This window comes from Lissotriton vulgaris, chromosome 7 (assembly GCF_964263255.1).
Source record: "Lissotriton vulgaris chromosome 7, aLisVul1.2, whole genome shotgun sequence".
NCBI classification, from domain to species: domain Eukaryota; kingdom Metazoa; phylum Chordata; class Amphibia; order Caudata; family Salamandridae; genus Lissotriton; species Lissotriton vulgaris.
This window is the reverse complement of record NC_141695.1, coordinates 1059058945-1059080101: the sequence shown is the minus strand read 5'-3', so window position 1 is coordinate 1059080101 and position 21157 is coordinate 1059058945.

The following is a 21157-nucleotide window of genomic DNA, read 5'->3' as shown; positions in this document are numbered from 1 at the left end:
AGACACATCGCTTTTGCAACCACAATGACACTCCTCAGATGCACAATTCCAGAACACATGACTCATCGGATCACTCTCTTCTTGAAGTCAAAATACAGGCTTATAATATGAGACGGTCAGGAAAATGGTAGATGGCTGCATGGTGCTTAGCCTCACCGGCACAGGTAGAGAGGCTAAACAAATCAACAGACTAATACTGTAAGGACAATGGGAGAATGGTTGCGGATGAGACTGTATTATGGGGGGTTTATAAGGCAACAATAATAGGGGTAATAGGGGAGAAAATAACTGGGGAAGTAGTAGATAAAAGGAAAAGAGATGAAGAAAGTGAAGAATCGAGAAGAGGAGGTAAAACAGTTAGAAAAACAACAAGTCCACTCACAAACTGATAAAATAACTCAGTAACTGGAACTAGAGAGAAAATAATATAAAGCTATAGCCACGAATGAGGTAAAACTAGTATTTCAAGCACTACAAAAGAGAATATACGAGGAAAGGGATAATGTGTGTAAACTCTTAGCATGGCTAGCAACTACAAACGTGGCAAAATCACATTTACTTGAGATGGTAGACCTTCAAGGGAATAAGGTGCAGGGCAGCGGCTCCATAGCAGAGATCATGGTAGGATACCTACAGGAATTCTATAGGGAACGCTGCAGAGATAACACTATAAAGTTGAAATACTTTGTGAAGGACTGCGCCTGTAGAACTTTAAACAAGGAGAAAGTGTTGGAACTGGAGACTGATCTAACAGAAGAGAAGTTTGGAGCAGCACTCTCACAGTTGCAAAACTGAAAATCACCCTGGCCCAAATGGTCTACTGGTTAAATTACTATGTTGTTTATCCTAAAAAATACCCCCCTTTATAAAATGTATATTGAGGCCTGTGAAAAGAGTGAAGTTCCTAGATATCTGCGGAATTCATGGTGGTGCCTACGCTGAAATAAAAGAAAACTGACTGAGAGATGGGACTCCTATAGGACCATCTCTCTGCTGAACATAGATTCTAAACTGCTAGCAAAAGCCCTTATGAATAGTCTCAGGGGAGTGATATCAGAACTGGTAGACCTGGACCAAAATGTAGTAACATGGTGGCAGCAGTGGAGCTATAGGTACCATTGGTAGTGGTCTCACTAGATGCCTATAAGGTATTCGATAAAGTGGCTTGGTCCTTTATGTTCACAGTAGTGGAAAAAATGGGTTTTGGACCAAACTTTCTGAAATGGTTTAGAATGCTCTACACCTAACCCCAAGCGAGAGTGAAAGTTAATGGAGTTCTTTCAAAGGCTTTCCCAATAGGGAGGGGGATCAGACAGGTATGCCCCCTATGGCCATTATTATTTGCATTAACAATAGAACCACTGGCAGCATGGGTGAGGAGAGATGCACAGATTGAGGGTTAGAGATGGGATCCCCTGTGGGAAGATCGAAACTCATTATAAGCAGATGATGTGCTGTTATACTTATCCAACCCTGATAATTCCTCAGATAGGATAAAAGAGATGTTTGTGATATTTCATGTAAATCCTTGATCTTCCAGATGGGTACATGGGTGGCAAGTAATACTCTCCCCATCTTGCTGCTGTTTGAAAAGACACATTTTAGGTATTTGTAGGTGTGGCTCATCGATTAGAGCGGCAGACCCTGAGGCAGAGGTCTGGCCCGGGACCAGGGTTCAATTCCTTACGCGGCAGGGTCTTGGGCTCAATGTCCACGGACTCGATAATTCTCGCCTAGATGCCTACTCTAATCATGGGTCCCACTCTGCAACTCTGGGCAATAGCTTGCTTAATCTCCACAAAGGCCCCGAAAGCGCTGGGATGCTGGCCTCACCTTGGAGGTGCCCAGTAAGGGGCATCTCACAGGGAAAGCCAGGAAGGGTTCCACAGCGGTATACAGCGCCAAGATACCTTCTAGGTGATAGTGCACTTTACAAGTATACACACATATACATTTGGGAATATGGATATCTAAAACTCCCACTTTACATTATGAAGACAATAATAACCCTCTATTACAAAACTTAGAGATAGATGTGAAACACTGGGGAGAATTGCCCCTTTCCTTGTTGGTGGAGGGCAACATTATTTAAAATGGTGGCACTCTCCTGATTTACGTTCATATTGAAAAACACCCCATACAAGATACCTAAAAAGAAATCCAAGCTGTAGATATGATTCTACTGAACTTGTGATGACATGGAGGTACCCCTAGAATAGGACTTGCAAAAAATTACACATCGACCTTCCGAATGTAAGACGGTACTAAGAAGCCACACACTTGTCTGTAATTAATGAGAGCTTACACACCGCTGACTCGCGCAACATTTCGAATGGATAGGGAGATGATGGGAGGGAAAGGATACTTACATGTGCTCTACGGGGGGACATTAAAAAAAGAGGCTCCACCCTCTACAAAGTTGTCTGTGGAGTTGGGGTATGAGCTCCACAGAGTGATGGGCTGGAAGGGAAGACATACCCTGAGGACCCCTGGAGTATAGGTTACTAGATGGCACGTGCAAACAAAAATGATCTTGCAAATGCATTAGACCCTAATAAGACACACTCAGAAAGATTTGGTAATGTTGAGAAAGAGATGTCAGACTGATATCTGAGATATAGAAGATAAAAATTCGGAAGAAGTCCTACAATTTTCCAGATACATAGCGATTAAAGCCCGGTATTGATTAATATTACTCAAAATTCTACATAGACTTTATTTCAGCAGAACAGACCTCAAAACTATAGGAAAAACTTCAGATGACTCCTGTCCTCGACAATGTGGACAATCAGGAACCTTCCAACATACGCTTTGGTGCTGCCCGGTACTGAAGAGTTCTGGTAGAAAGTAAATTAGAGGCTAGAGGTGGTTACTGGATTGGGGATAGAGATGAATACCACATTGACCTTATTGGAGGTCTTAAAGGATTCAGAGGCCATTTTTTATCAATGGACGTTGATTAATTTGGGGTTCCTCATAGCCAAATGAGAAATAGCAAGTAGGTGGGGCTCTATGGACCCCCATAGATAAGAGACTGGGAAAGGGAAATGGACTTGAACTGTGTACAAGAAAAACCTGAATATGCAGGAAGAGGCTGCCCAAAGAAATTCGAAAAAGTTTGAAAAGGATGGACATACAACAAATAAATATTCTGTTGCAGTTTTCCCAGAGAAGGCAATGAAGAGGAGGAGGGCAGCCCAGGGACACCACAGCCAACGTAAGTGGTTTTTCTTTACTTTAAAATCTTTTGTTGTTTAAGTTTTAATCAATTGGTAATAGGGGAGTGGGAGGCAGGTGGCCTAGCGGAGCTCCACGGAGTTGCACAGAATTTGTTCTCAACTCCGTGGCCTTCTGCGTAGCTCCGCTACGCCCACTACGCCCGGGGTTAGTCTTGAGACCTTTTGTAAACATGTCTTGAGTGAGGAAGGCATTGACAACCATACATATAGATGAGAGAGCTTCCCTGGAGAGAACTTTGAGGAGAGATTTGGATAAGACATAATATAGGAAGTAGCTTTGAAGGAGTTGATTAAGTCAGTGAGATCTATGTGAAAAATGCTTTAAAGGCTGACTATTGTGGAATTCTATTAGAGGGAGTGGGTGAAATAGGAGAAGCAGGCTTGGTGTTTTCAACGGGCTGTAGTATCTTATTTGTTTCACTGAAGAAGAAGTTGATGCCATTGCCTGTGAAGTGAAGGATACATGGGTGTGGCAAGAGGTTGATACAGAGCTTATCTTGAAAAGTGTTCTGCTGCCTTTGGTGTCTTCATTGATGGTGATAGTATGGCTGATGTGATGAGCTGGCTGTGTGTTGTATAGAGGGTTTTCAGCATCATGAATTTGCTGGGAATTTGTTTTTTCTTTAATTTTCTTTCCTGTCTGCAGATGGGGCACTTGTTATCAGTGACATCTTTAGAATAGCAGGGTAATGCAGGTTTTGACATGTACTTGAATATTTTCATTGGATTGTGGATACTTTCATATTTAAACAAGAAGAAATCAGTGATGCCATTAAAGATGTCGTTTAATATGTCATGCGTGATGTGCAGTGATTAGCAGTCCATGATGTGGGTGTAAGTCACAGTTTGTTCACTAAACTGTATGGATTATTTTGAGTGGGTTTTTGATTTTTAAATGTAAATTCTTATCTCATTCCAACACCTAACTATAATTTTGTTTAAACTTTTGTTATTTTTAGTGAATTTCTGTTTCTGTTAACATGCATCATTAACTTTTTATAACACCCAATTACAACATAATTTTGACCTTTCTTTTTTTCAGCGAATGTATGTAGGTTTTTGATAATATTTTAAATGTAACAAGTGTCAGGTCAGCATCCTCACTAAGCATGGCCTTTAGCTGTGTACAGTGGAGGCTGGCCACAGGATCTGGCCATTCTTGCAGATAGGCCCTGCATCCAACCTGCTACATGGAGGCAACCTCTTTTTAAAAAGGTTTTGGGGGACCATAGTTTTGCGAATACTTCTCAGAGGGCCTTGATGGGTCCTGCTGCAGTACTTAGGGCTCAGATTGTGCTCACACTGCCACTTTATATGCCCATTCATTTGCAGGTTTATATGGCAGCTGCATTATTTTATCCCAATGTTGGGCCAGTCTATAAGAATGCCCCAGGACCATGTTTCCTTCCCGGGTACTAATAGCAAGATGTGGTACCACCAAATTGTGAGAGCATCCCTGAAAAGGGCACACCTTGGGTTCTTCATAAAAAGACTCCTTAATAGGTTTCTTTGCGTTTTATATATTTTATTATATTATTCCAGAATTGTATTTCATGATATTTCAATTCATATCAATCTTTATGTATTTTCACCATAGTTCATCATTCGAGATCATTATTTCATAATACACATTTCTGAATACTCCAATGCATTTCGGGCAGCCTTGCCCTTTATCAAGGAGCGCTGAAACATAAGGATATAGCAATCAACAATCATGCTGTTTATATAATCATCATACTTAAATGCATTATGACTTCCAACCTAAGCATGGGCGGAAAATCCGTTTCGCTCGCGGATTTTGCGGATTTTTGGGAAATTCGCAATCCGCGAGATTTGCGAATTTCCCGCAAAATCCGCAAATTCGCACGCAGCGGATTTTCTTTGCGGCGCGCGGCGTTGGTGATACAATTTTTGCGGCGCGCAGCGTTTATCATCGTTTGCCGAGTTGTTTTTCTCGATAGTTTGCGAGTGCTGCGCCATTTTGGATCTTGCTGTGTGATCCCGCGGGAATTGGCGAGCGCGATTACGTCATCCCGGCTTGCCAGCGATAGTTTGTCAACGCGAGTACGGCGAGATCACGTCTCACGGTACTTCGCAATTGCGAGATTTGAGATGCGGCGAGCAGCAAGAATCTCGCACAAGCGAAAATATAAAATTTGCAATTCTGCACAAGAAATCCACCAGCAAGCAGCATAAACCTTCTTGAAATGATGATTTTTATCTGAATAACTCCTTAGGTTGACATTTGCCTGCACTTTTTTAGCGAGGAGTCCATTTTGGGGAGGGGGGTGGGAGGAAGGAAGTGCCCCACAGTCTTCAACTTCCTGTTCCTGTTCAGCAGGCTCCTCCCAGTGCTTTGTCCATCTCCTGGTCACTTTTCATTTGGATCTGGAGCTGGAAGGATTACTTTTTGTGGATGCTGCTGGATCTTTGCATTTGAGGCCTTTTTGACTTTCTTTGGATCACTGTTTGATTAGAAATTTTACAAGTAAGTTTGTTTGGGGCATTACAGTTGCTGCAACTAAAATTTTGGAATTTTCGATTTTTGGGCTGTTTTGGGGCCTTTTGCGCAGGGGTACTCAGTGGTGGGTGGACTGAGTCTTTCTGTGGGTTGTCTTGAACTTAAACATCATGGAGGGCATGGATGGATTGGGATTGTGCTGATTTTTCAGTGATTTTCGTTTTTTGGGGCTGTACCTGTGGCCTTTTCACCAGGGGTATTTGAGTCTAGCATGGGCCTAGTCTTTCTGTGGGCTGTCTTGAACTTAAACATCATGGAGGCCATGGATGGAATGGGATTGTGCTGATTTTTCAGTGATTTTCGTTTTTTGGGGCTGTACTTGTGGCCTTTTCACCGGGGGTATTTGAGTCTAGCATGGGCCTAGTCTTTCTGTGGGCTGTCTTGAACTTAAACATCATGGAGGGCATGGATGGAATGGGATTGTGCTGATTTTGCAGTGTTTTTCGATTTTTGGGGGTGTTCATGGGGAGGGACAGGCCATGTGGCTGGTGGCCATTTTGAGTGCAGCTACAGGCACTGGCCATGTGCTGGCAGGCAAGTGGCCATTTTGAATGCAGGCTTTGTTGTTAGGCCTGCAACCATTTTGCCTACTTTTCAACCTTTATTTATGCCCAGGGGTAGTGAGTCTTGCATGGGCCTAGTCTTTCCGTGGGTTGTCTTGAATTGAAACATTATGGAGGGCATGGATGGATTGGGATTGTGCTGATTTTTCAGTGATTTTCGTTTTTTGGGCCTGTACTTGTGGCCTTTTCACCAGGGCAGGGTATTTGAGTCTAGCATGGGCCTAGTCTTTCTGTAGGTTGTCTTGAATTTAAACATCATGGAGGGCATGGATGGATTGGGATTGTGCTGATTTTTCAGTGATTTTCGTTTTTTGGGCCTGTACTTGTGGCCTTTTCACCAGGGGTATTTGAGTCTAGCATGGGCCTAGTCTTTCTGTAGGTTGTCTTGAATTTAAACATCATGGAAGGCATGGATGGATTGGGATTGTGCTGATTTTTCAGTGATTTTCATTTTTTGGGCCTGTACTTGTGGCCTTTTCACCAGGGCAGGGTATTTGAGTCTAGCATGGGCCTAGTCTTTCTGTGGGCTGTCTTGAACTTAAACATCATGGAGGCCATGGATGGAATGGGATTGTGCTGATTTTGCAGTGTTTTTCGATTTTTGGGGGTGTTCATGGGGAGGGACAGGCCATGTGGCTGGTGGCCATTTTGAGTGCAGCTACAGGCACTGGCCATGTGCTGGCAGGCAAGTGGCCATTTTGAATGCAGGCTTTGTTGTTAGGCCTGCAACCATTTTGCCTACTTTTCAACCTTTATTTATGCCCAGGGGTAGTGAGTCTTGCATGGGCCTAGTCTTTCTGTGGGTTGTCTTGAATTTAAACATCATGGAGGGCATGGATGGATTGGGATTGTGCTGATTTTTCAGTGACTTTCGTTTTTTGGGCCTGTAATTGTGGCCTTTTCACCAGGGGTATTTGAGTCTAGCATGGGCCTAGTCTTTCTGTGGGCTGTCTTGAACTTAAACATCATAGAGGGCATGGATGGAATGGGATTGTGCTGATTTTGCAGTGTTTTTCGATTTTTTTGTGCTGTATAACTGAACTGATGTTCCTCTGTCTTCCATTGTTTTTAGGTGCACAAGACTCAAGAGAACCACCAGTGCCAGGAAGAAGTCCTGCAGCGGTGTGTGTGTGCAGCATAATGTCACGCGACGTCACGTCTGGCCTCAGACAACTCTACAATTCGTGCAACTGCGGCCTGCTGTCTGACCTGCTCTGAAGAAGATGGCCCCAAAAAAAGGTCTCCGTAGCTCCTCTAGCAAGAAAGTTGCTAGTAAGGAGCAGAAGAAGCAAGTTACCAAGGAGGCTGGTGTGCCACCCGCCACGTTTTTTGGGAGAAAAAAAAAAGTACGCCTGCAGCAGCAGGATCTGCTGGGGACCAAGCTGGGAGCAGCACCCCTGCTCCATTGGGTTCAGTGCCTCCACCACCACGCCAACTTAAGTCAAAGCCCTTGAGTGCTTCAGAGGCAGTCAGTGTACTTCTCCAATCACCATCGACCAGTGATGTTGGCTCATCGCAAGAAAGTAGCAGCAATGTCCCTGAATCAACACAGGTTGTTGTAACTCATCTGACAAGTGTTGAACAACCACAGCCGCAACAACAACACCATGTGCAAGTACACGCCCAAGTACATGTGGAAGGAGAGGCAGCAAAAGGAGATGCGCAAGCAAAGGTGCATGGAGGTTCACAAGTGCCCACAATAGTTGTTCCTCCCGAAGTAGGGGCACATCAGGAAATCGACAATGAAGCCGAGGTATCATTGGAAGCCACTCCTACTGATGATCATTCATTGTCTTCCACATCCCTAGCAAGGAAAAGATCAAGGGGGGTGTCTACATCTTCTTCAAGCCCACCTCCTTCTGATGATACGGATCCAGCTTGGGAACCACCACTGCGGTCTGAGGATGAGGCACACCATGATCTGACAAAGGTACCTAAGCGTAAAAGGAAGGTCGTCGAAAAACTCATACCTATGGAGTGTGATGAGGCTCAACAAGAAGTGATAGATACTGCTGGTGATGAAGCCTCTCACGATGACGACGAGCCAGTCATCACAAAGGTCACTGCAGCCCCACCGGGCATGCAGCAAAGAGACATTTTGACCCTATCCCAAGAAGCTGCTGAGCGTGATGATGATCTCGACGAGGAGGCAATGGAAATGGAAACACAACAATCATTAGATTTGGAGTCAAGTAGTACACCAAAACCTACCGCTTCCATATTTCTTCCTCGCAAGAAGGTACCCACCTCGACCTCAATTTGTGGTGGTGAAAGTGCAAAACGTACTGAAGTTCGGCAATCCACATCCTCCACTTCATCTGGCATTAGCAGCAGGACCACCACCACCAGTATCGCCGCCTCCTCCGGCCCCCAAAGACATTTCAAGTCTCCAGTTTGGGACTTCTTTAGTGTTTGCCCAAAAATGGAAAACGTAGCCATTTGTAGCATTTGTAAGCTTCGAGTTGGTCGTGGTAAGCTTGGTTCTAACTATGGTACCGGAGGCCAGAGAGGTCATCTTAAGAGAGCGCACGCTGTCCAATGGTTTCCGCACCTAGAGGCGTTTAAGCAAGCCAGAATTGCACGTAATGAAAACGTTGATTTTTCATCTGATGATGACGAGGAGGAAGAAGACGATTCAAACACTTCACTTACAACCAGTACCCCTGTCAGCAGCACACCCCATGTGAGGCACACTAAGAGTGTGGGAGAGAGTGAGACATCAATGCGGAAAAGTTCATCAGCGAGCGTAACTGGGTCGAAGATATCATCATCATCCCGTAAATCCTTGGTCCAGGGCAACATTAAAAAGATGTTGTTTACAGAAGCGCAATATGAACGCAACCACCCACTGACGCGTCTGTATAACACTAAGCTGGCTAAAATGCTAGCTCTGGACCTTCTCCCTTTTTCTTTTGTAGAAGGGGTTGGTTTTCTAGAATTAGTGGCAGCGCTCTGCCCTAAATGGAAGGTTCCTAGCCGGTTCTATTTTGCCCGAGTTGCGGTTCCAGCACTACATGAAGATGTTCTGAAGGTGATTGGGGCAGCTTTGCAGAAGAGTGCTGTTCACACTATACATCTGACAACAGACATGTGGACCAGTGGCGCAGGCGCTGATTACATGTGCATCACTGCACACTGGGTCTCTTTTTCAGGGGCTAAAGCAAAGCTAAACGCAGGTGTTGACGCGGACATTGTTTTTAAAGCTGCTCGGAAACATGCAACACTAGCCATGTTTGGTTTGGAGAAACGTCACACAGCAGAAAACATTTTGCATGTCTTTAACACAAAGGTCCTTAACTGCCTGTCCCCACTAAAACGCCAGGTTGGTTATGTTTCCACGGACAATGGCGCCAATATAGTTAAGGCCATGAGGGACGGTGACTATTTCAGAGTGCCGTGTTTGGCGCACTGTATAAACCTGGTTGTCCAAAAATTCTTGGGTAATAAAGGCAGTGCAGCGTACAGTGTATTGGACACCTGCCGAAAAATGTGCAAGCATTTCAGCCATTCTTTTAAGGCCCGGAAGCAGCTGAGGAGCCTGCTATATCAACGTCAAATGCCAGTGAAAGCACTCATCCAGGAGGTGGTAACACGTTGGAACTCAACCTTCTACATGCTTGAGCGTCTGTATGAGCAGTATATGGAACTCGATCAATATTTCCTTACAGAAATACAGAGGAGCTGAGGATGGGGGCGGCGCAATGGAACATAGTTCAAAGCCTGACACGCATGCTTCGTCCTTTTGAGTTCTTCACACGTGCAGTCAGCAAGGAGGACTCTAATTTGGGAAAAGCTATCCCATTGTTGTACATGCTGGAGGACCAACTGAAGGAGGTGTGTTCTGTGTTTGAAAAAGATGACAAAAACCTAGACTCTTTGCTTCTGGCTGAGAAATTATTAGAGCTCCTACAAGGTGATGAACATCTTAAAAAGATCCACTCAGAACAGCATTACATTTGTGCTACTATTCTGGATCCACGCTACAAAAAGGCGCTGGCAGGCCAAGCATTCTTTCCTTTTGATGATGAACATGTTCCAAAGTACAAACGTTGGCTAGCCTTGTCAGCCAAGAGGTTTGAAACAGAACGGCTGAAAATTGAAGGAAATGGCAGTACATCAGCAGGTCATCCCCAGTCAAAACAATCCACTTCTGCACCTGTGGCTGTGGCACAAGTGACCTCTCAGCCGTTAAAGACACCGGCAACCGGATCATCTGCACGAGACACAACAGAAACATTGGAGGCTGAAGAGGATTGGCTAGCTCTGCGTGGGTTTGGTTCTCAAAAGGTCAGAGGCCCAGCAAGAGCTAAGCAAAGTGGAGGAACCTTTGATGAGGACCTTGAGTCGATGGTGAAGGACTATCTGAATGACTCAACAGAGGTCTATGTTAATTCTGACCCATTGGCGTATTGGCATGGGAAAAAAGAATTGTGGCCACAGCTCACCAACCTGGCTTTAAACTACTTGTCTTGCCCACTCGCAAGTGTGTCTTCTGAACGGGTTTTCAGTGCTGCTGGTGGCATTGTAACTCCCAAACGGAGCCGCCTCTCGCCCAAAAATGTGGAGAGGTTAACAATGATCAAGATGAATCAGCACCTCATACCACCAGATTTCAGAGTACGAGAAAGCGTGCCGCATGAAGAGGAGGTGGCCAGCAACATAGATGAGGAAATTTCTACTCTGTCAGGTGACACTGAGCTCACCCTGCCTGAATTCGCAGAGTATGATGACGAAGCCTTATTCTTATTCCTGGACCGTGATACCGAGCCCTGAAAATGAGACAACGAATCAATAACTTTCTTTTTCATCCTTATTCACTTTTATTCCTGTGTGTCTGTCTTTCTTTGTTGTGCACAGTTAATATATTTCTAACTTTAATCAGATAATCACAAAATCAAGCCCATCAGCAGAACTGTCTTCACTGGTTTGCTAATTGATTTGAAGTTGCCGCAGTCTGCATTCCTCAGGTTCACAAGTTCAGAAGAACATGCTCCTCTATCCTCCTCCTCCAGACTCCTATTTCCATCAAACCAGAGGGCTGGTTTACGCCCAATGAAGAAAGACTCAGCACTTGTGGGGGTGTTGTTGTACCTCTTTGCAGGTGAGTTGACGGCTCTGGGGCCATAGCTGGGAAGCTCTAATACCGGATAAAATTGTTTTGGACCAAATCCCAGGCAGAACATTTTTTGTGTTTTTGATGACTTGCTTGCCTTTGAGGTGCTCTTAGGGGGGGTTCCGTCTGTTTGTGGGTGAGTTTCGTGGTCTGGGAGCACTGCTGGGACACTCTAATCTTGATTGCATTTGCTTTTCAGGAAATCCATCGTGGCAACCCCGACTTATGGCCTAGCTACGCAGCGCGTTTGGACCGAAGGCCGAGAAATATTGCAAGTATGAGATTTTGCTTTTGGCCTGTTTGGGGGTGTTATACTTCTTGGCGGGTGGGTTGGCGGGTCTTGGGGCATTCCTGGGAAGGTCTAATACCGGGTAGAAGTGGTTGGGACAAAATCCTTGCGGAAAAGCCTTTTGGCACTTTTTGTAACTTAGGGTTCGTTAGGGTTAGCCCTAGCAGCAGGATTGCATGTGTTTCGGGGTGTTCTAGATTTTTGCAACTGAGTTCTGGGGTCTTAGAGCACTCGTGAGAATGTGTAATTTTGGTTGCAAGTCATTTGAAGAAAATCCATGGTGGGAAAGGGGGGATTTGGCATAGTTAAAGAAAGCCTTTGCCACTATTCTTAACTTAGGGTTCGTTAGGGTTAGCAGTATTTCTATTGCATGTGTTTGAGTGTGGGGGATTTCGAGTCTTGGAGCGATGCTGGCTATGGCTACTTTTGCTTGGTTGCTTGCAAGTGGTTTGAATGCAATCCACGGTGGGTAAGGGGTAATTAGGAAGGGGGTACTTCGACCTACTTTTACTTTCAAAGTAAGTTTTGTCACCATTTTTCTGCTAGGCCTCGTTTTTTGAGATTTGATTGGGGGTCTTCTACATTTTTGCGACTGGCTTTAGTAAGGGTCTGGGTGGGAGCACTGCTAGGAAGATCTAATTTTGTTCTAAAACACAGTTTACAGTACACCTAGCTTGAGGGGAAAGATCCGCTACATTAATTTGCCCATACTTATTTATCCTTCAAAAGGTGACTCAGACAGAGTACGCACTTTCAAAAATATTGTACTGTCTACTAGGAAAATCAAATTGTGACTTTTTGCACTCCACAGCCTACATACCTTATATTTATTTATCAGTGGTGTTGTAATATTATATCACTTCCTGTTTTTCATTGAATAATTACAGGCCGGGTTTCAGTCTCTGTAATGGGGAAAAAAGGATGGAGTCAGGCTTCACAGTAGCATGCCACAATTCAGCATCAGGCAGGCAGTGGACAGGGTGTCTTCTGGTGACCAACATCGATGGACGAAGCGTCGGCTGCAATGGAGGAGTGCCGCTAATAAGAGGATTTTTTTTCTGCAGGCAACTTACTTACCACTTCCAACAGGACAACTACAACCACATAGATACAGTATCCCTTGCCTTTTTCTCTGACTGTGACTGCATTTCTTGAATCTCTCTCTGCTTCTAAATTGATCCCTTAACACATCACTTAGTCCACTCCACTATCAAATCTGCACCACACATAGTCATTTGTAAGTGCTCCTACGTAATTCGCAAGTCGCAGCACGCCCCAGCCCGTAGAGGACTGGGATGGCCCCAATGATGAAGCATGTCACCAAGGGGCAACCCTGGTGAGTGAGGGGACACCTAGAAAAAAAGCAATTTCTCCTTTTCTATCTACTATACCTTCCAGACCAACCCCATTGAGTGTTGTTGTGAATGGATTTATAGTGACCAGCAAGGCTCTCGGGTATCTGCCTACAGAGACCTTATGTTGAATATCGTTATCAATAATTCCACACAGGCCCTGTACTGTCGCATTCTTTCTTCCACAGTTGTCGAAAGTACTACTTACTTTTCACTGACATGCATGCAGTAGTGCATGCACTTTCAAAGATTGATGGATAGGTTTGTACCCAAAGAATTGTTTATGTTCAATTGTTTGTCTATGCTGTGCTTTTTTTTACAGGGTGTCTTCTGGTGACCAACATCGATGGACGAAGCGTCGGCTGCAATGGAGGAGTGCCGCTAATAAGAGGATTTTTTTTCTGCAGGCAACTTACTTACCACTTCCAACAGGACAACTACAACCACATAGATACAGTATCCCTTGCCTTTTTCTCTGACTGTGACTGCATTTCTTGGATCTCTCTCTGCTTCTAAATTGATCCCTTAACACATCACTTAGTCCACTCCACTATCACATCTGCACCACACATAGTCATTTGTAAGTGCTCCTACGTAATTCGCAAGTCGCAGCACGCCCCAGCCCGTAGAGGACTGGGATGGCCCCAATGATGAAGCATGTCGCCAAGGGGCAACCCTGGTGAGTGAGGGGACACCTAGAAAAAAAGCTATTTCTCCTTTTCTATCTACTATACCTTCCAGACCAACCCCATTGAGTGTTGTTGTGAATGGATTTATAGTGACCAGCAAGGCTCTCGGGTATCTGCCTACAGAGACCTTATGTTGAATATCGTTATCAATAATTCCACACAGGCCCTGTACTGTCGCATTCTTTCTTCCACAGTTGTCGAAAGTACTACTTACTTTTCACTGACATGCATGCAGTAGTGCATGCACTTTCAAAGATTGATGGATAGGTTTGTACCCAAAGAATTGTTTATGTTAAATTGTTTGTCTATGCTGTGCTTTTTTTTACAGGGTGTCTTCTGGTGACCAACATCGATGGACGAAGCGTCGGCTGCAATGGAGGAGTGCCGCTAATAAGAGGATTTTTTTTCTGCAGGCAACTTACTTACCACTTCCAACAGGACAACTACAACCACATAGATACAGTATCCCTTGCCTTTTTCTCTGACTGTGACTGCATTTCTTGGATCTCTCTCTGCTTCTAAATTGATCCCTTAACACATCACTTAGTCCACTCCACTATCACATCTGCACCACACATAGTCATTTGTAAGTGCTCCTACGTAATTCGCAAGTCGCAGCACGCCCCAGCCCGTAGAGGACTGGGATGGCCCCAATGATGAAGCATGTCACCAAGGGGCAACCCTGGTGAGTGAGGGGACACCTAGAAAAAAAGCAATTTCTCCTTTTCTATCTACTATACCTTCCAGACCAACCCCATTGAGTGTTGTTGTGAATGAATTTATAGTGACCAGCAAGGCTCTCGGGTATCTGCCTACAGAGACCTTATGTTGAATATCGTTATCAATAATTCCACACAGGCCCTGTACTGTCGCATTCTTTCTTCCACAGTTGTCGAAAGTACTACTTACTTTTCACTGACATGCATGCAGTAGTGCATGCACTTTCAAAGATTGATGGATAGGTTTGTACCCAAAGAATTGTTTATGTTCAATTGTTTGTCTATGCTGTGCTTTTTTTTACAGGGTGTCTTCTGGTGACCAACATCGATGGACGAAGCGTCGGCTGCAATGGAGGAGTGCCGCTAATAAGAGGATTTTTTTTCTGCAGGCAACTTACTTACCACTTCCAACAGGACAACTACAACCACATAGATACAGTATCCCTTGCCTTTTTCTCTGACTGTGACTGCATTTCTTGGATCTCTCTCTGCTTCTAAATTGATCCCTTAACACATCACTTAGTCCACTCCACTATCACATCTGCACCACACATAGTCATTTGTAAGTGCTCCTAAGTAATTCGCAAGTCGCAGCACGCCCCAGCCCGTAGAGGACTGGGATGGCCCCAATGATGAAGCATGTCACCAAGGGGCAACCCTGGTGAGTGAGGGGACACCTAGAAAAAAAGCAATTTCTCCTTTTCTATCTACTATACCTTCCAGACCAACCCCATTGAGTGTTGTTGTGAATGGATTTATAGTGACCAGCAAGGCTCTCGGGTATCTGCCTACAGAGACCTTATGTTGAATATCGTTATCAATAATTCCACACAGGCCCTGTACTGTCGCATTCTTTCTTCCACAGTTGTCGAAAGTACTACTTACTTTTCACTGACATGCATGCAGTAGTGCATGCACTTTCAAAGATTGATGGATAGGTTTGTACCCAAAGATTTGTTTATGTTCACAATTGTTTGTCCATGCTGTGCTTTTTTTCTTGTCTCCCAAAACCTTTCCCAAAAACCCCCGTACCCATCCATTTTTCAAACCCTAACCCTCTTCCCCCGGGCTGTGTGGTTTTGATTGATGTGTGACTAAATTACAGCAATAAATCCACACACTTGCTGGGGAGGATAAGGTGATAGCAACAGGCTGGTGAAGAAATCCGAGGATATATTCTTACTCTGCTTGACAAAGACCCATGGCTAATATCAAAGAACTTCAACCAAATTAGTAGTTATACTTTACCATTTGTTAGGCTACAATGTGGCACTGTTCTAGTGTACTTCTGTCACCTGCTATATTCTCAGTTGTACTGTTGAATTCCTCAGGAGGACAAACCAGATTTCATTTTCTTTTCTTTCATAGGCATGCAACTGCGTCACACCACTAGTACCACCGCTATGAGGAAATTTTATCCGACCAAGATTGCCAACCTTATTCGCTGTTTCCCGTGGAGCCAGCCCTGGGTCTAGCCCTACTTTCAAACACAAATTACAGGTAAGATAAGCGTTTGGTGGTTTGGGGGTATAATGGAGTATTAGTAGGAGAGACGAGAGACTGACGGTAGTACTACTAAAGTCCTAGGACTCTTGGATTCACTTCACTTACTCTGTGAGAAGCGCTTAGTGTTGAAAACATTTGGGCATTTACACTTAAAGGAAGAAAATGGAACTAAACTTTCAGGAAAACAAAGTCACTGTTAAACCCCCACCCACCAGGCAAGCAGTAAGAAACGGGTATGCTCAGATAAAGTTTGAAAAAGTATATTTATATCCCTAACAAAATAATCTCCCGCAAGACCCTCCCTAACCCCAACGATTGTCCTTCAAAAGTCCCCAAAAACCCAACTCCCAATTCCCACCCCCCAAAAGTCTCTAAAAAAGGGGCAAGGGACACTATGGGTGGTTGCTGTCTACTTTTTGGGCCAGGGCATCATGCTCCTGGCGGAGCAAGGCGTGCTCTACGCGGAGCCCCTCCAACTGGTTTGAAAAGTGGTGGAGCTCCTGCTGGAGGCGGGACACCATCAGGGTACTGCGGCGCAGGCGTGCCTTCAATGCCTTGCAGGTGCAACGGCTGTGAGAGGAAGCTGTTGTCCTTGCTACTCGGCGGTGGCGTTTGGCTTTGGCAGCCCGGCTCAGTCTGGGTGGACCACTGTGCTGGGTGGCACTGGCAGCCCGTGGGGGCACGGAGGCCGATGCAGACGACGTAGTTGTTGTGGTCGACTGCACACTTTCTTCGTCCTCCAGGGCCACCAGCCGCTGATATTCGGCCACAGTGGCATCGATCCTTCGTTGCCGGGCCGCTCTAGCCAGCTCCTTCCTCCTTGTTCGTTTGGAAGGAGAACCTATATGAAGAAAGAAAGACATAGTCTGTAACCAATGCTCTTTAAGATTAACTCAATCATTCAGCAGAAATCTGTGTTGCACTACAACTAGCTAATTGCAAGCGCATTACATAACTATTGAGGCCAGTATCTATCTAACCTCACACTTCTTCATCCTTGCTCTAACATTAGTGGGAGTTTAAGGAACAAATTCTACGAGCACTATGGACTTCCATTGGAGTCGACTATGAAAGTACACCAGTCTTATTCTTCTTCTTGTCTCTTGTTTAGGAAAATTGGTACGTTATCTTCTGCAAGCCGGCATAATGCCAGCGCAGTAAACTTGCACCCGAGAAAAAGAGACGCACGCCATGAGGAGTGACCTAGACTTGCGTTGCGTTACTGTACCCGTCCAGTACATGCAGGTGGTGAAGCTCTTACTTTTCTATTACGGGTGGCACTGAGAATACTCTGTTACAACTCAAGGGCTACTGCTTAATTAATTTAACTTTCACCCTACAGTGGAAATGAGTACTAGAAATGGAAAATTGAAGAAGATAAATAATCTGATTATCTATCACTTCACATGGGATGTTTTTGCTTATATATGGGATGACTTTAGGTGCTTTGCTTTTTATTGAGTGACCAGTGATACATCCACACATGAATGACTGAGTACTACTAAACTTATTAAGAGAGGTAGGGAGTGGCCACCGTAATAACCGGATCTATGCTGTGCTTGCAATACTACAATGCTACTATTGATGGTAGTATTTGGACAAAATGAAAACTTCTTTTCCTTGCCTTTCCTACACTGGAACGGACGTGCGGGTGCAGTGTTACATGCTCTTCAAAGTTACACTTAGTTCATCCACTGACCGTCTACTCTCTCTAGATCATGGGTACTCACAAACTTTCTCTCAGGGGCTAAATTTACAGTGTAGTTTGTGGCCGAGGGCCGCACTGGTGGGGGCGGAGTCAGAGGGGGCGGGGCTAAAGCAAAACAAAAACTTGTGACCATGAGGTTGCACACAGGTCCCTGCAGCAGATTCCTTCATCCACTGAGCCACCAGACTCAGCATTTACATACATCTCTCTCCCTCCTGCTCTCCCTCCTGCCCTCCCTCTCCATCTCTCTCTCCCTCCTGCCCTCCCTCTCCCTCCCCCTCTGTCATCTCACTGTGTGTGTGTCTATCTGTGTCAGCCTTCAGCCCGGGTTGAGACCGCTTCCTCAACGCGCACACACAGACAACAACACCAAAGTACTTAACAGGTCTTTAAAAGACCATTAACATATTATTGAGGCTTTGTTTGTTGTAGCGCCCCTGCATCTCCACCCTGACAATCACTGCTTGCCCGGCCCCACAGAGCAGAGGCTTTGTTCTATTTCACCTCTTTGTGGCCTTGCATCTCCACTCTGCTCTGTGGGGGCCGGGGGAGCAGTGATTGTCAGAGTGGAGATGCAGGGGCGCTAACAGGTGAAATACAAAAAAGCCTCTGCTCTGTGGGGGCCGGGGGAGCAGTGATTGTCTGCAAGGTCTGCGCACCGCCAAGGAAGGCTTGCCGGGCCACCACCGGCCCGCGGGCCGTACTATGAGTACCCCTGCTCTAGATACACATATGCTATCTAAGAGTCAGATAGTAGCATGATCCAGGTATATGGACACATACAGTTTCTGTGTCACCCACCCAGGCTGTTGTCCTTCCACCTATCATTGCTTCATCATTCACCCAGCCATGCATCTCATATTCTTGCCTTCCCAGCTAGTCTTCAATCTCAATAAGTAAGGAATATATAAGAGCTTACCTCTGGCCGCCACCACCACCGTCTCAACTCTCACAGCCACCGCCTCCTCCCCTGAAGAATTGCCCTCCGCCTCTGTGTCGAGCACCACCACCTCCACGCTGGCCCCGCCACCAGATGTTCCACCTACAAGGTACATTTAAGAATGTTAGAATAAAGCACTCACTAGTCTTTGGTCTAGGAATGAAGACATGTGAAAACAATGTAATTTGTGACTGTCTACTTTAAAGTTAAAAAAAATGTCCCTTTTTCCAGGGAAGGTTGTCTTTTTGGCACAACTGATGAAGGCTGGTTTTTTAACACGCACCATTTTTCTCCACACAGACAGAAGATGGACTTCTAACAACAAGATCAAGTTGAAACCAGGTGAGAGCTCGGCTCGACCACAAGAAATGTCTTCAATTAATCGTCAGCACTAACCACTTTTCCATTATAAGTTAAACGTTTAGTTTTATTATGACTTCATTTTAATAAATGTGTTTACTTTTAATAAAGCTTTTAAACTTAAATACAATCTGTGTTTTTGGTCCAGACTAGAGTGACTGAGCGAAAAGTTTTGCAATTTTTGCAAGCATGAGTCCAGATAGAACACTTCAAAAGACATTATGGACAATCCCAGAGGACTGCACTAAGTTGATAGAGCTATTGCTGACTAGAATCATGGGAGTTTCGCCAACCGTGCAATCTTAGTTAGCTACACAGACAGACTAATAAGAATAATCTAGTAATACCACAGGGAGTCATAGTAGAGGCAGGATAAGAATTTAGATACAGTCTACAAGAAGATCAAAGACAATTTTGAAAAAAGTCAAATGAGGAACGCTAGGAAAAATAGGTACTAGTCTAAAATGAAAACTTACTGGGGCCAGCAAAGGAGCCCTCGCCTGCCCGATCCTGGCCCTGTTGAACAGCATCCGCCGCCTGCTGCTCCTGTGTCCTCCTCTCGCCCCTGGGGGGAGCTGATGTACAACATGAAAGAAAGAACAGAAAACATGGATGATTGTTGCTTGTCAATGTCAACTAAATCAAACATTTCAAAAGAACAATAACTAAATATTTCCGCGAAATTATATTGATTAGGGTTAGTTTTCATTTATTTGCGTCACGTAACTCACTAAACAAAGTACTGAAAGGTTCACCTAGGACTGGCAGGCAGCAGTCCGCAGGCAAGACGCAAAGTGACAGACAAACTCCATTGTGATTTCAGTCAGATCAGTGACAACACTAACAGTTGCCTGCTACATTACCAGTCATTTAAATAGTCAAACTATCAATCCACCGCCACTATTTTTCTTATTGTCAGGGGTACAAAGGAAGGGGCAGATTTAAGCCCCTTGCGGCTCTTTTGCTCCGTTCTTGCGTGACTTTTGTGACGCAGCAGCTAAACAAAAAAGGGCGCCATGGTGCGGCGTATAATATTATAACAACGTGACGCATTTGAGAGATGCATCCCGTTATAAAGCCCTGCGCCATCAGGGGGCGTTCCGGCGCAAGGGAGGGCATTCCTGCGCTGGAACACATCCTAAAAGTGGCTGAGGGAAATCTACAAAATTTCAATCAGTCACCTTTAGGACAATGATGCGTCACACAAACCCTGCACCTGCTGGAAGCAGACGTACGGCTTGACCCAGCATTGGGGAGATAGGGTACCCCAGAGCATTGCTGGAGCTGCGCCATCGTTGCGACGCAACTCCAGCAGTAAAGCTTCGGTGACGTTTTGGGCCCATGGTGCGCCACATTGCAAATACGGCGCACCATGTTTTGTGGTGGTAGCGGGCCGCACAATTAATGGCGCATCCCTGCTACTTTGCAGGGATGCAACGGTAATTGCAATTCTGCCCCTTAGGGGCATACTTACTTACGCGTTCTGGCGCATCTCCAGAGATGCGCCAGATCAAATGCGTCACGCAACACTACCCTTGCGACACGGCAGATGCGCCTCATTTACAATGCGGCGCGCCCTGGCGCAAGGGTAGGCACTTGCGTGGCGCATCTCGTAACGTAAGAGCGGCGCATCGCTGGAGTCACGTCACCAACGCAATGCAACTCCAGTAATGCTCAGGGCCACCCAATACTTAACATGCTGTGTCAGTCCTTTCGCCTGCTTCAAGCAGGCATAAGGAATTGAATTGACGTAGCAGCGTCGCAGAAGTGCCTGCGTTAAATCTTGTAGATTTCACGCAGGCAATTTTGCGAGGCGCACAGCCGCCGGACCGCCCACCCTGCGTACTAGGAACGCACCCATTGTGGTGCAGGCCCATGGCTTTATAACGTGACGCATCTCCCTAGATGCGTCATGCTGTAAATGACTCGCAGGGATGAGGCACGTTTACGCCGCTGTTGCGTCACGCAAGGCAACGTAAACGTGGCGCAAGGGGCTTGTAAATGTAATCTGCCCCCTAGTGTCTAGCATTACGCAGTTCTGTAAAGTACACTCATACATAATAGTTACTCAGGCCAATGAGACCACGAAATAGAAAACAAATAAGCATAGTAGCAACGCCACTGAGAAGGAGAGCAGTGCACCTGAAATGCACAGAAG